At 40.5% G+C, this 17341-nt stretch overlaps 1 protein-coding gene across 3 annotated transcripts in view; it reads left to right on the top strand.

Annotated features, from left to right (window-relative positions):
- The first annotated feature begins 11315 nt into the window (after window positions 1-11315).
- The window catches only part of LOC124273803 (interferon regulatory factor 9-like), a 43192-nt gene continuing 37166 nt past the window's right edge, over window positions 11316-17341 (top strand). For all 3 annotated transcript variants that reach the window (XM_046709112.1, XM_046709113.1, XM_046709111.1), the window contains exon 1: window positions 11316-11451. The gene's annotated coding sequence lies outside the window, so the exon portion shown is untranslated. The remainder of the gene's footprint in view (window positions 11452-17341) is intronic.

The following is a 17341-nucleotide window of genomic DNA, read 5'->3' as shown; positions in this document are numbered from 1 at the left end:
TAATTAATTCACACCAGGAAATATTTGTCGTCAACCTATACAGTTTAAGTGTCTTTGTCCGTCACGCTGACCTGTATAGGGAAGCTAGAGCTATACACGATGAAAGGCGGGGTACGAGCTGTCTGAATGTTGCGGTTGTTTGGTCTCTATGTTTCTGTCTTGCTTTTGTTTTTCGTGTTAGCTTATGGTTCTGTTTTGGTTATTTGTGGGGTGGGTAAGGAGGAAATCATTTGCGTACAGAATTCGAAGTTAACTTATTATTTCAATTTGCAAATCGACATGCAACGCAGTCTATGTGTGTGAATTTGTGTGTATGTGTGGGTGTATATGCAACTGCGTGTGTGTGCGTGCTTATTTTTTGGCGGAAGGAGGGGTATGCGTTCATTTATTAATTCATTTGTTTATTTACTTTGGGGTGGGGGAGATGTTTGTACGGGTTAATCAGTGCATCTGTATGTGAATCCCTAAGTCCTTGTGACCTAAGTTATCCCTAAGTGTCCAGTTAATGGATCGGATGGTCAGCCCCTTGACCTGGCCGATAGCGTGTCAACATACCCGACGGAGTGATAGTTGTTCACAGTCACTGGATGGTCTGGTCCAGAGTCGATCATGTACAGGCTAAAACGGAATTATCATTATTTTTGCTTTGTATTGTGGGAGGGCAACATATTCTAACATATTGCCTTGGAGGAGGAGCCAAACCCTATATATTCTATATTAGGTCATCATAAATGTGCAGAGAGGGTTTCCATGGGGATTTACATTCAACATTGGGATATAGACGGTTACGTTCGTGTACATGCATACGGCACGTACATTATACTCATCACACCAATAACAATATGAAAACACGTGGTGGCGTGTGGTCCTGTGCGTGGAGCGCAGGTCACAAATCAGTTGGAATTAAGCAACGTTGGGCGCGGAGAGTCATTGGATGGGTGGCCGTGTTTTGGCAGCTTGACTCCTGAGAGTTTCTACGACTTAAGTCCTGCCCCACAAGGAAGCGCACGTGATATATGTGGTCTCACCTTAGGCAAGTGAGTTTGTTCAAACTTGCCTCTGTTCACCCAGCAGAAAATAGGTACCCGGTGGAATAAGAAGACAGACAGACAGAAATATTTTATTATAGTGTCATATGATATGTTACAGGCAAAACAACATTTCAAATGCCTAGATAAAACATATCACCCAGCCATAGCATTGGCTTATGAGGCACTACTAAACAAATTAACCAAAAAATGTACAATATACAATCTGGACAGTTATGTTCATGACATACATAAAATAGTACATAGGTAAAATATATTAAGAATGTTACTATTTAACTGCTTCTACGGAACATATCGTTAATAGTATCAGCTACAGGTTTAAGAACCTTGATTTCAGTAGTATTCATTGCCATAATATATTTAAAATGATCATTATCATCTGGGCTAAAACTAAATTCATCTATACTACCCATCAAAAGTTTAGACTCACTTAAAACATTCACTATTTGTTATGTATGTATATGGTTACAACGAAGATGAATTTCTCCACTAACATGGGAGAGACAACTGCACACCTTATGCGGATTAATTGCACGAGGATCATGCATCAAACTGCTGAAAAGTATATGCAAATATCGTGCATGTGAACAGCTGCGGTTTGGTGTAAAAAGTTTCGATATGAATTCGCCATTTTAACCGAGTTTCATCATTTATTGAACGCATGACAATAATCTTTTCAACGTTATGAATTTGTTTTACAATACATCAGTTCATGTTGTTAACGAATATAAATATCTAGGGATACTGTTTACACATACACTAAATCTGAATAAATCCATTATTAGTTTGGCAATTACAGGGAAAAGGGCCCTACTTCAATTGCTCTCTGTTATACCAAAGTTAGGGGTTGTTGGTCCCAATATATGTTTCAAATTGTTTGATTCCCAAGTACAGCCTATTCTTCTTTATGGGTCTGAAATTTGGGGCAATAAGGAAGTTTATGCCATTGAAAACGTTCACCTTCTTGCATGTAAAAGGTTTTTAAATGTTGGGATGTCTACCCCTAATAATATGGTGTACGGTGAATGTGGGAGATTTCCTTTGTACATAATTTCTTACTCTCGCTGTTTAAAGTACTGGTGTAAAGTAATAAATATGCCAGAACATCGTCTGCCCAAAAAAACCTACAATATGATTGTCCATCTTGATAATATTGGTAAAAATAATTGGGCAACCCGTATTCGTAATCTTTTGTTTAGATACGGCTTTGGATTTGTTTGGCTATCCCAAACCCTGGGCGACGTTAATGCATTTATCAAACTCTTTCGTACCAGGGCTATCGATATCTTTAAACAAGACTGGCATTCATCTTTATATGAAAGTTCAAGATATGATTGTTATCGTGAGTTTAAATCTTTACTTGAACCTGAGTCGTATCTATACAACTTACGTAGTAAAAAGCTTCGTAATGTTTTCATACGCCTGAGACTTGGCCTAAAGGATTTATATATCAATCAAGGAAGATATTCATCTATTATAAAATCACAAAGGTTCTGTCCATTTTGTAATACTATAGAGAATGAATTACACTTTCTATTTCTTTGTCCTGCATATAATGATTTAAGGCAACTGTATTTTCCACAATGGCTACAATCAAATATTAATGCTACAAAACTGTATTCAATACTTTCGTGTAAAGCATCCCTATTACAATATAAGGTAGCTCTATTTATTTATCACGCGCTTATATTGAGAAGAGATTCAATGTAACGTGTGTGTCGCATGTTGTATATGTTGTACATATCATATATATTTATTCTGTATATGGGCCTCTGGCCTTCATGCAAAAAACTGATTGATTAGTATAAACAGCACCTTGAAACAGTATGGAATATTTTGCAAAATTTAGTTGAGAACAGTTGCCTGAAGTAAGTGGCTACATGTACACTAGTGAGTCTAAACTTTTGATGGGGAGTATATAAAGTTACATTTATGATCATGGTGCTAAGCACAATTTCAGTCATGTGGCTGTTAACCTTCTAGCGCCTCACAAGCAGCTTGGGTTATCCGGGGTAACAGTAATCAGATTGTAGCGCTTTGAGCGTGCCCCTCCGTGGTGCGGAATCCAGCACATTACAAATGCCCTTATTAGATATATAGGTAAGTGTATTGTACATAGATGTCGGGTATGATCCTTGATTCCATACAAAGACACAACGTGTGTTTGGTGAATGTACATCGGGGCCCGTTTATCAATTCTATACACATGCGTTTAAGAAAACAACATTTTCGCCAGAACTAAAATTGCCATGGCGTGCTGTGTGTTTTAGTCACGTGTCAGCGCATCTTGGTTCCGCCCCGACACTGGGTTAGAGTGGGTTGAATAGGTTAGAGTGGGTTGAATAGGTTAGAGTGGGTTGAATAGGTTAGAGTCGTGTGTGGAGATCCAACGGAACAAAGTAGTAATGGCACATCCGTGTCTCTGACAGGAGAAATGAAGTTTAGTAGCATTATTGTACGAGTATAGCCTCATCCCGGCACGAACATGTTCGTGGCTGGTGATACTATTGCGAACTATTGGCAGTTGGATAATGCCAGTCTACTGAGATGGTAACGTTTAATGTAGATACTCAGTTCAGTCTCCGAGCCGATGACTCCTTGTGTCTGGGGCGGAATTCAACAGTGTAGAGTGGACACTGTGGAATTCGACAGTGTAAAGCGGACACAGTGGAATTCGACAGTGAAGAGCGGGCACAGCGGAATTCGACAGTGTAAAGCGGACACAGAGGAATCTGACAGTATACAGGGGACACAGTGGAATTCGATAGGTGAAGAGCGAACACAGCGGAATTCGACAGTCAAAGCGGACACAGAGGAATTTGACAGTATAGAGCGGACACAGTGGAATTCGACAGTATAGAGCGGAAACAGCATATTCGACAGTATTTCGACAGTTAAGAGCGCACACAGAGGAATTTGACAGTATAGAGCGGACACAGTGGAATTCGACCGAGTAGAGCGGGCACAGCGGAATTCGACAGTGTAGAGCGGACACAGAGGAATTCAACAGTATAGAGCAGACACACCGGAATTCGACAGTATAGAGCGGACACAGCGGAATTCCACAGTATAGAGCGGACACAGAGGAATTCGACAGTGTAGAGCGGACACAGCAGAATTCGACAGTACAGAGTGGAGACAGCGGAATTCGACAGTGTGGAGCGGACACAGCGAAATTCGACAGTATAGAGCGGACACAGCGGAATTCGACAGTACATTGTATAGAGCGGACACAGCGGAATTCGACGGTACATTGTATAGAGCGGACAGCGCGGAATTCGACAGTATAGAGCGGACACAGAGGAATTCGACAGAGTAGAGCGGACACAGAGGAATTCGATAGTATAGAGCAGACACAGCGGAATTCGACAGTATAGAGCGGACACAGCGGAATTCGACAGTATAGAGCGGACACAGAGGAATTCGACAGTATAGAGCGGACACAGCGGAATTCTACAGTATAGAGCGGACACAGCGGAATTCGACAGTATAGAGCGGACACAGCGGAATTCGACAGTACAGAGCGGACAGAGCGGAACGACAGCGGAATTCGACAGAGGAATTGTATAGAGCGGACACAGCGGAATTCGACAGTATAGAGCGGACACAGAGGAATTCGACAGTATAGAGCGGACACAGCGGAATTCGACAGTATAGAGCGGACACAGCGGAATTCGACAGTATAGAGCGGACACAGCGGAATTCGACAGTATAGAGCGGACACAGAGGAATTCGACAGTATAGAGCGGACACAGCGGAATTCTACAGTATAGAGCGGACAAAGCGGAATTCGACAGTATAGAGCGGACACAGCGGAATTCCACAGTATAGAGTGGACACAGCGGAATTCGACAGTATAGAGCGGACACAGCGGAATTCGACAGTATAGAGTGGACACAGAGGAATTCGACAGTATAGAGCGGACACAGCGGAATTCGACAGTATAGAGTGAACATGTGTGAATTCCTCACGTCGCTGGGTTTCATTGCTCGTCATGTGGACAAATTATAATTAGTTAATTCCTGGTAATGTCTATAAACATTTCTGGGGTAACCAGTCACTCCTTGTTAGAAAAAAAGCGTGTCTTTTCATGAAATGGGATGAAATTGCACATGCTCACAAGTTGCCTAGCAACTGAAAAACGTAGACGCTGTAAGCTGTATCTGATAGCATATTTATCCACAAAATGGGAAATTCATTTTTCGAAAATCGCTATCATCTTACATATACAGCTTTGTGTAAAATCATTTATTATCACCGATTAATTAAGACACCTATATACCGCCAGTACATTGTGAGGGGATTGTACTAGCACCATCAGCTGATTGGCTGTACCAGGACCAAGTGGCAATACCGATGCTACCACCTGCCACTGAGCCATTACAAATTCTATGCATTGTGCATATGGGAAGTTTTCTTGGGGATTTAGCGAATGATCAGCGATGTACACAGTTTAGCATTAGTCAAGCCAGAGTGAGTGAGTGAGTAGTGAGTGAGTGAGTGAGTGAGTGAGTGAGTGAGTGAGTGAGTGAGTGAGTGAGTGAGTGAGTGAGTGAGTGAGTGAGTGAGTGAGTGAGTGAGTGAGTGAGTGAGTGAGTGAGTGAGTGAGTGAGTGAGTGAGTTTAGTTTTACGCCGCAATATTCCAGCTATATGGCGGCGGTTTGTAAATAATCAAGTCTGGACCAGACAATCCAGTGATCAACAGCATGAACATTGATCTACGCAATTGGGATACAATGACATGTGTCAACCCAGTCAACGAGCCTGACCACCTGATCCCGTTAGTCGCCTTTTACGACAAGCATGGGTTACTGAAGATCAATTCTAACCCGGATCTTTAGTCAAGCCATATCACATATGGGAAATAATAGATGGGTTTAAAAAACCCATGTGGGGATTCGAACCAGCGTCTATGACGTAACGAACCCACCTTCATCACTCTGCTATCAACAACCCAGGGCTCCAATATGACGGAAGCAATGAAGGTTTCAGATACAATGGCTATGCTGATTAATCAGGCGTTGGAGTCTGGAATTGTTTGCTGTCTGAAATGGAAAGAATGTGTCATGTAAAAGAAACCGAAAACAACGACTTGTCCATGAACTAGTTATCTCCGTTCATAAACCGTCAGCAAGAATCAGGGTGATAATCTGACGAAGGCTCGATGCGAACACCACCGTGGATTTTCAACGGTAATGGCCCGGGTCCGACTGATACGACCACGTGCCACAGTAGCTGATATCACGTTGGGGTGGTCGCCGTGGCTATACGCCAACACAGGGGCTGATACCACGTGGGGGTTGTCGCCGTGTCTATACGCCAACACACGGGCTGATACGACGTGTTGTGCGTGTCTATACGCCAACACACGGGCTGATACGACGTGTGTGTGTGTGTGTGTGTGTGTGTGTGTGTGTGTGTGTGTGTGTGTGTGTGTGTGTGTGTGTGTGTGTGTGTGTGTGTGTGTGTGTGTGTGTGTGTGTGTGTGTGTGTGGTTGTCGCCGTGTCTATACGCCAACACACGGGCTGATACAACGTGGGTGTGTGGGTGGGTGTGGGTGGGGGGTGTTTGTTGTCGCCGTGTCTATACGCCAACACAGGGGTGATACCGCGTGGGGGTGGTCGCCGTGTCCATAAGCCAACACGGGGGCTGATTAAACATGGAAGTACTAGTACACTATCGCTTCTGTGTTGTGTTTCACAAATTTTGTAAATTCCTTTGTTTACAAATGTTCCCGATAACCTTACATAAATCGTAATCTCCTGTCCGATTTCCTTTGCATATCAAGTTACCGAATGAGTCAAAGTTCTCAGTCATGCATGATAAATAATCGAGACCTCCTACAAATGATTTATCAAAGTCTTGAATTGGTAATTTGTATAACTTTCGACTATATTTGAAATATTGCGAGGAAACATGGAGCCATCGTATAGTGTAGTGATTACAATATATGTACGATTACACACAGAGAGACGGGGGAGATGCGAAGAAAGGTTAGGTGAGGTGAGGTGAGGTGAGGTGAAATTGGGTTTAACGTCGTGCTTAAGAACATTTTGCTCAGATGACGACGTGCATGTGTGTGTATGTGTATGTGCGGCTGCTTGTACTAGCCCAGACTAAAGCTGGTTTTATAGTGCTAGCCCACTGAGATACCATGCCGCAGTGAAGCATGAATACCCCACTCAGACACATTAAAAACAAAAAAACAACACTTGGACGTAACAAGTGGGCACCTGTACCTTAGTGGCAGTGTTTCCAAGTAAACATAACGTGCAGTTTTGCAATCGATTCTGCGAAAACGCTATAAGCATTCAATATGATCCGGGACAAGGTGACATGCTCGTAAACCAACAGCTGTCGCAGAAAAGAAAAAGTATTATGTTTCGGGTATTTTGATTCGCCGAAAATGGCGTCACGACAACATGCTGTTGTCTTCAGCATAAACGGTATCCTTGCACAGTGGTTCCCCAATGTTTAGCGAGCTGAAACCTGCGATAGTGGGTTCGAATCCCACGTTCAGCGTTGTTAATCGTTTGTGGTTGGTCAACCCCTCACTTGTCATGGATTTTTCAAAAGTAGTTCAGATCGGGCGTCCACCTTTCTATTTTCTGCTTCAAAATCGACATTTGGCTTGTTTAACAGGTCAAATTGGTTTTGGGCCAATGTCTATGAAACGAATTAATTTTAAAATGCCGAAACGTGAAATTCGTTTCACTATAGTTGTGGTGGTGAACTATGTTCTGGATCGCGAACAGATATTGAAAAAATGGTGTCTTATTTGAGAATGGTGTCTTTATTCAGGACCGACTGGAAATAAGAAACATGTACATCATAACACAAATGGCCTCTTGGGAATCACGTTACCTCTTCTCTCAGGTTTTCCCGGGTTCAGTCTATTGCACAAGCGGTACTTGGGCTTTATAACATGTTTTAACCAGCGTTCCTGGCATTGCTGTTAATCAGATGCAGGGACTGGCAGACCATTCCGGATGTGACCAAAATACACCACGGCCGTCTGTATCACTGATTGATGTGTAGGTCTACGACCAGTACACCCGTGTTTGACAAAAGACATGTTTTTATACGTTTACAGAGATCTGGCGGAAGCCGGGCCCTATTCATTTAGGTTTGATCCGGTTTGTGAACACGTGTGAGGGACTAAGTATCTTCAAATATATTCCCTTCCAGCAATTAAATATTTAAAAAATAAAAACGGAACTACAGGTAACCCGACTGTATCTTAAATTAAAATGTCCACAATGAAAACCGCTTCAGAAATATACCGCTACACTCCATTATTTTCTGAAGAAATTGAGAAATCTTGGAATGATATGGTATTAGATGTCTAAATATAGAAATTCCTGCCCAATATTGTTGCCGTTGCGCTCTAATCATGAATACATTGCAGGTCTCCCCCTCAGAGATGTTGCTGGAGGGTTACAAAAGCGGCCTAAACCCAAAACCCAGCTACATGTATCTAATTATGGTATTTTATTCTTTCAGTTTTCTTAAAATAGAAAATGTCTCGGTGCTGACTGAAGCATTTCATAAAATCATAGAAAACAAAAATTCAGCTGACGGCAGATTTTGCAAATGTATTTAATTTGTTAACTTTGGCAATATTGTCAAGAATGAAGTTAGTGCATCTTCGATAATCTCCAGGGTATACGTTCCGAAAAATCTCCACTAGTGGAACGTATACCCTGGAGATTATCGAGGATGCGCTCAGTGTACTTACGAGATATAACTTAAGCAAGGTACGGCGTTTAAGCTAACATTTAAGCAAAATGTCTGCGATCTTGATTTTATGCCTTCGGTAAAAAAGCCGTACATTTTTTTTTAAAATTACAATTATTTTAAACAATAACTTTCACCATCTCATTGCTATCGCCGAGGTTAAAGTCTGGTTTATCTTTTTACAATTTTTAATGGATCAGAACAGAACAGAACAGAACAGAATTTTATTTCAGTAACAGGCCTCCGGCCCAAAATACATGTACATAAATTGATGATAAGTAGAGCACATATATATTTCATTTAGATTTGTGTTTCTTGTCAACAAAGTATAAAAATAGACATACATCCTTGATAATATTAACATTTTTACTCTGTAATATTGATATAAAATTAATAATTGATGGACATTAACTAAAATATTTTGATATGTACCTATTTCTGATATGAGAATATGCATCACAGATATAAAACACATGCCTTTCATCTTCAACAACGAAGATACCATTTAATTTACAAAACAGGCAATGCCTTTCATTATATGCAACATCAGTGTATCTGCCCGTTTCAACTGCTAGTTTAAAATTACAGCACCGAAATCGGGCATGAATAGTTTTAAATATTGAGGGATGTCATTATTTATCAAGTAGCTCTCAACATTTAACAAAGATTTGAATTGCTTATAGTAAAGACATTTACAGTTACTGTACAAAGATGAATGCCAAGATTGAAATAAATTATCATGTAGTCTCTGTTTAAATGATTCCATAAATATTTTGTGGCGTTTCTTTCATATTACTATCAGTTATCTGCTGTGGCATGACAAATTAACTATAGTATAATGTAAAAACCGACTGATTCTTCACTTGATTACCCCCCTTTACAACACTTGTTTTGAGTAGAACATTGGTGACAATATAATGACAATATAGAAGCAATATGGTAGAATCTGTTTTCAACTGTTATACACGTTGGTGTGTATCCCGGGTATGACTGATTGTGGTGTGTGGCTGGTCCTCGCTGGAAGTGTCCCTGCTGCTGGGTCAATGAAACAGATAAACAATTTCAATAATTCTTAGATATCGCTGATAAACACAAAGCCCGCCGTAAGATTCCAACCAAACCACATTGGCTTGCATGTATTGCTGAAAAAATACGTCATGTATATAATACGTCCGAGGTCCAACACTCGTTCTCTGATAGCCAGTTACTTGTACTTATTTATATGTAATACGTCCTAGGTCCAACACTCGTTCTCTGATAGCCATTTACTTATACTTATTTATATGTAATACGTCCTAGGTCCAACACTCGTTCTCTGATAGCCATTTACTTATACTTATTTATATGTAATACGTCCTAGGTCCAACACTGGTTCTCTGATAGCCATTTACTTATACTTATTTATATGTAATACGTCCTAGGTCCAACACTCGTTCTCTGATAGCCATTTACTTATACTTATTTATATGTAATACGTCCTAGGACCAACACTCGTTCTCTGATAGCCATTTACTTATACTTATTTATATGTAATACGTCCTAGGTCCAACACTCGTTCTCTGATAGCCATTTACTTATACTTATTTATATGTAATACGTCCTAGGTCCAACACTCGTTCTCTGATAGCCATTTACTTATACTTATTTATATGTAATACGTCCTAGGTCCAACACTGATAGTTCTCTGATAGCCAGGTCCAACACTCTCGTTTTTACTTATACTTATTTATATGTAATACGTCCTAGGTCCAACACTCGTTCTCTGATAGCCATTTACTTATACTTATTTATATGTAATACGTCCTAGGTCCAACACTCGTTCTCTGATAGCCAGTTACTTACTTATACTTATTTATATGTAATACGTCCTAGGTCCAACACTCGTTCTCTGATAGCCATTTACTTATACTTATTTATATGTAATACGTCCTAGGTCCAACACTCGTTCTCTGATAGCCATTTACTTATACTTATTTATATGTAATACGTCCTAGGTCCAACACTCGTTCACTGATTTATAATTATGTAGATGGCTGAATTATAAATCAGTGAACGAGTGTTGGACCTAGGACGTATTAGTTTCAGCATTACAAGCCCCTGTGCACCATAATCGTTTGTTTAGGAATCAGTATTACATATTAGTGATGATACCACGTGTTCGCCGAGAGGTTAGCGTATCCTGTCATATCGGTGTCACTAACACATGCAAACGCAAGTCATATCTGCGCTTAACAAATACCAGAACGGTACAAGGCAAATGTTAGGATATTTAAGGATCAGACATTAGATGCGTAATACGTAGGAACGCTGTTCAAATACTTGTAAAGTGTTAATAGAGCATTGGATGTTTGAAATGTAATCCTGCATCTTCTGAGCGTGCAGATTCATACCTTCCATGTCCCTATCCACTATGTTTCGAAATTTATATTGACTGACTCACAGCCTATGTATAGTGGACGCTCAACAAAAACGTCTATCGCGGATCGTTATCGAGGTCACGTGACAGGTATTTCCCAGAAAGGTCGGTTTCTTGGGGATTCCCAATCGAAACGAAACTAGATCACCGAGCAGAGACAGATCTATTAGCATTACTGGGAGTAACATCACGATTGTGGAGTAACTAGTAACAACTGCTGCTCGTGAATATTTCCGTATCTTAAGAGGTAGGTAGTTGTCAATATTATCGTAGCAATACATCGCTGCCAATGCGGAAGTAAGGAGGCCACGCACACACGGCGCTGTGCCCCATTTTAACGACCGTGCAGGGAGACCTACTGATATACGTATCATATGCAATGCCCACGTTCAACATGCACATCGTCACGAAGTAACAGCTAGTCAGTTGTTTATTTGTGTCAAAGATTTGTTTGTACACCTGTCTGATAAACTGTGACATGTTCAGCGTTAAGAGTGTACTGTATCGTTATCTTGGCCATGAAGCGAACAATACTGGCTACCGTTATCGCAAATTGAAACTTGTTATATTTTTACGTGTGTTAGGTTATTTAGACTTTGTCTTGTCGGTTGCTTTCCTTTCCATTTCTTATACCTCTCCTTACTAACATGAAAGTTTACCGCAGCCTGTTAGTGCTATTTTTAGAAGCGTTGTAATTCTTTCGGTATTGCGTATGATATATTTATATTCATTTCAAATTAGGTCCAGTGTAATTTGACTTCAGAATCTTAAGCGATGAATTCGTCCATTGTCGGCGTCCCGATAAGTCAAACTGGTGTCCAATATGGCGGTTGTTGCTGTATATGAAAACTGAAAGCCGAGGTTTTCTGTGGGGAATTTGTAGTAACATGATATAGCCTGATCCATAACTCCCGTATCAAGCTGCTCATGTAGAGCCAGGGGTCAGGGATATGTATCATTGTTCAACAAAATGTATTACGATATATTACGATGTCTAAGAAAATAGTGTAAAATTCTTATAAAAAATCACGTCAGACTACAAACTCAAATACTTGTAAAATATACATCTGGACAAATTAGGTTTACATACATACACTGATAGTAGTGAAAATAGCGCGTTCCATGTGTATAATTTTGTCTAATTGATGCGTCGCATTTGGAAATATCCATCATATGTCCACCTTAACCTTTTTGAAAGTTTTACTGGGGTCTGTTGATGTAACCAAGATCAAACAAATGTTGAACAATGCCGTCACATGACGCAGTCTGAAATCTTGGCGGAAAGATGCTCGATTATACCCGATACGTTGTGACATGTTTACACTGGAGGCAGGATACCGCTCGACACAAAGCGAACGTTGACGATTGAAAAGCTGAAGTCAACCATCTTCTCAGACTCTCTTGTGAAGATAATTTGTTACTTTGAATCTTATTGCATGGGTCCAAGTATGAATAATGAGGCGGTTTCACCAGTGTTTCTCTTGTGTTAGTTCAAGCATATGCTTGGAATGAGAAATCCGTTGAAATAAACTAAAGAGAAGCAAGGTAATTATTGTGTGAGTTGCGTTAAATACAGCTTTGAGAAGTGTTCCTTTTATTTGATATGCTGGTATTATAAGAACAGATACTATTGGGTAAGGTACTGGGTACGATCACAGGCCCTCGTGTCTTTGCGAGAATTGAAGATTAAAAAAATGAGATGACCCCCGACTCAAAATGCTTCACAGTACAATAAATCATGATTTAGTATCTCATTGTTTTTGTTTGTTTGTAATATTTAATCCTCGCAAATACGCGAGGGGGTGTGGGTTCGATTCCCAAACATGGCTGCAATGTGTGGAGTCCATGCATGGTGTCTCCTGCTCGAATGTAACTAAAGGTAGTGTAACTGTATGAACAGATGTTGATAGTGACTGATGACGTCCGAGAAGCAGCTGAATGTGTGTCACCCAGGACTAAGGGAGCTTCCTGTTGTCCGAATCATGTGGAGTTGGTGATGACTCTGCCTTTGTGATCAACGTACTCCGTCCTGTTTAGGAAATACGTATACCACTCTCAAACACACTCATCTAGTAGCAGTTGTATGAGATTCAGGCGTGGGCGTGTTGTTCAGCAGATCTGTACATACATAACGTGACACCTTACTGCTGAATCTGTCCTAGTCTTAAGGATTGGGCATTGTATATAACATATCTCGAGAAGAGATTATCCTTGAGACTGTTGAGGAACGTATTTTGCCTCCGAGCTAGGCCAATGTTTGCTTTTGCAGCAGTAGCTGAGAAAATATCAAATCTGAATAGAACGTTCCAGTATGTGTGCTTAACTAGTGCTTATGTGTTGATACCTACTCAGTATTTAAGTGCTTATGTGCGCATGTCTACACAACAGTGTGATACTTATGTGTACATGTCTACACAACAGTGCGGTGCTTATTTATTGATCCTACACAACAGTGTGGTGCTTATGTGTACATGTCTACACAACAGTTTGGTGCTTATGTATTGATCCTACACAACAGTGTGGTGCTTATGTGTACATGTCTACACAACAGTGTGGTGCTTATGTATTGATCCTACACAACAGTGTGTTGCTTATGTGTGCATGTCTACACAACAGTGTGGTGCTTATGTGTGCATGTCTACACAACAGTTTGGTGCTTATGTGTGCATGTCTACACAACAGTGTGATGGTTATGTGTGCATGTCTACACAACAGTTTGGTGCTTATGTGTACATGTCTACACAACAGTGTGGTGCTTATGTATTGGTCCTACACAACAGTGTGGAGCTTATGTGTGCATGTCTACACAACAGTGTGGTGCTTATGTATTGATCCTACACAACAGTGTGTTGCTTATGTATTGATCCTACACAACAGTGTGTTGCTTATGTGTGCATGTCTACACAACAGTGTGTTGCTTATGTATTGATCCTACACAACAGTGTGGTGCTTATGTATTGATCCTACACAACAGTGTGTTGCTTATGTGTGCATGTCTACACAACAGTGTGGTGCTTATGTATTGATCCTACACAACAGTGTGATGCTTATGTGTACATGTCTACACAACAGTGTGGTGCTTATGTATTGATCCTACACAACAGTGTGGTGCTTATGTGTACATGTCTACACAACAGTGTGTTGCTTATGTGTGCATGTCTACACAACAGTGTGTTGCTTATGTATTGATCCTACACAACAATGTGCATGTATTGATCCTACACAACAGTGTGTTGCTTATGTGTGCATGTGCATGTCTACACAACAGTGTGGTGCTTATTATATTGATCCTACACAACAGTGTGGTGCTTATGTATTGATCCTACACAACATGTGTACATGTGTTGCTTATGTGTACATGTCTACACAACAGTGTGTTGCTTATGTATTGATCCTACACAACAGTGTGTTGCTTATGTTATGTATTGATCCTACACAACAGTGTGGTGTTATGTATTTATGTGTGCTTTATGTCTACACAACAGTGTGTTGCTTATGTGTGCATGTCTACACAACAGTCTACACAACAGTGTGGTGCTTATGCTTATGCTTATTGATCCTACACAACAGTGTGTGGTGCTTATGTATTGATCCTACACAACAGTGTGTGGTGCTTATGTATGTCTACATGCTTATGTATTGATGTCTACACAACAACAGTGTGGTGCTTATGTGTTGATCCTACACAACAGTGTGTTGCTTATGTGTGCATGTCTGTGTGTTGCTTACATGTCTACACAACAGTGTGGTGCTTATGTATTGATCCTACACAACAGTGTGGTGCTTATGTATTGATCCTACACAACAGTGTGGTGCTTATGATCCTACACAACAGTGTTGCTTATGTATTGATCCTACACAACAGTGTGTTGCTTGCTTATGCTTATGCATTGATCCTACACAACAGTGTGTTGCTTATGTATTGATCCTACACAACAGTGTGTGCATGATCATGTCTACACAACAGTTTGGTGCTTATGTATTGATCCTACACAACAGTGTGGTGCTTATGTGTGCATGTCTACACAACAATGTGTTGCTTATGTGTGCATTTCTACACAACAGTTTGGTGCTTATGTGTACATGTCTACACAACAGTGTGTTGCTTATGTGTACATGTCTACACAACAGTGTGATGCTTATGTGTACATGTCTACACAACAGTGTGATGGTTATGTGTGCATGTCTACACAACAGTGTGATGGTTATGTGTGCATGTCTACACAACAGTGTGATGCTTATGTGTGCATGTCTACACAACAGTGTGTTGTGTGTCTACACAACAGTGTGTGCTTATGTGTACATGTCTACACAACAGTGTGGTGCTTATGTATTGATCCTACACAACAGTGTGTTGCTTATGTATTGATCCTACACAACAGTGTGGTGCTTATGTGTGCATGTCTACACAACAGTGTGTTGCTTATGTGTGCATGTCTACACAACAGTGTGTTGCTTATGTATTGATCCTACACAACAGTGTGATGCTTATGTGTGCATGTCTACACAACAGTGTGGTGCTTATGTCTTGATCCTACACAACAGTGTGTTGCTTATGTGTACATGTCTACACAACAGTGTGTGTGCTTATGTGTGCATGTCTACACAACAGTGTGGTGCTTATGTGTACATGTCTACACAACAGTTTGGTGCTTATGTGTACATGTCTACACAACAGTGTGATGCTTATGTGTGCATGTCTACACAACAGTGTGATGCTTATGTGTGCATGTCTACACAACAGTGTGATGCTTATGTGTGCATGTCTACACAACAGTGTGATGCTTATGTGTACATGTCTACACAACAGTGTGGTGCTAATGTGTGCATGTCTTCACAACAGTGTGGTGCTTATGTATTGATGCTACACAACAGCATGGTGCTTATGTGTACATGTCTACACAACAGTGTGGTGCTTATGTGTGCATGTCTACACAACAGTGTGGTGCTTATGTGTGCATGTCTACACAACAGTGTGGTGCTTATGTATTGATCCTACACAACAGTGTGTTGCTTATGTATTGATCCTACACAACAGTGTGTTGCTTATGTGTGCATGTCTACACAACAGTGTGTTGCTTATGTATTGATCCTACACAACAATGTGGTGCTTATGTGTGCATGTCTACACAACAGTGTGGTGCTTATGTGTGCATGTGCTTATGTGTGCATGTCTACACAACAGTGTGGTGCTAATGTGTGCATGTCTACACAACAGTTTGGTGCTTATGTGTGCATGTCTGCACACAACAGTGTGGTGCTTATGTGTAAAGGCCTTCATCATGATACAGTGCGTATGTAAAGATACTTTCAAAACACATAGTGCTTATATTCGGATGCCTTCATGATAATGTAGTGCTTATATACAGATGCCTACATAATAGTGTAGTGCTTATATACAGATGCCTACATAATAGTGTAGTGTTTATATACAGATGCCTACATAATAATGTAGTGATTATGAATATGTGCCTTCATATTTATGATGTGCTCGTGAAAGCTTTCCTGCTTTTAGATTGTGGCCATGTATACTTGTCTATAGAATGCTGCAATACCCTCTTGTGTGTGTGCGTGCGTGTGCGTGCGTGCGTGTGTGTCAGTTCCAATTTATTGTCCACAGAAAACCATACAGCAGTATGTACCCTTGACTACAGAATGATGGTTGCCTGTGCTTATGGTTGTGTTTAGTAATGCTGTCTACAAAATGATACAAGACATGTGTGCTTGTATACAAAACAAGTTAAGGCCGTGCTTAGAATCTTGTTCATGAAATAATGCCTGGTAGTGCATATGTATATGCATACCTGCAAAATAATGTAAGGCAGTTCCAATATATACTTATCTACAAAATGGTTTAGGGGTGTTCAAAATATTGTATCGGTGTGTATGCGTCACACTGACTTTAGAACAGGTTAGATTGTGCTAATGGGTGCATGTCAACGCTTGTCACGCGAACCGTGTACGTGTATATCTTTATTGTATCTTTTCAAAAAAAGGTTCAGTACTTGTTCAGTTGCAAGGCTACACATTGCTCCCCTAACTGCAGCCTTTGTTTTGTTATTGCACATTATTTGACTGGTCGGATTTAGATACGGAAACAGAAAGAAACAATATTTATGCACCAGAAGTGATTTATT

Source organism: Haliotis rubra, unplaced genomic scaffold, assembly GCF_003918875.1.
Source record: "Haliotis rubra isolate DU_JTF1 unplaced genomic scaffold, ASM391887v1 Scf184, whole genome shotgun sequence".
NCBI classification, from domain to species: domain Eukaryota; kingdom Metazoa; phylum Mollusca; class Gastropoda; order Lepetellida; family Haliotidae; genus Haliotis; species Haliotis rubra.
This window is presented reverse-complemented; position numbering and strand designations above follow the sequence as displayed.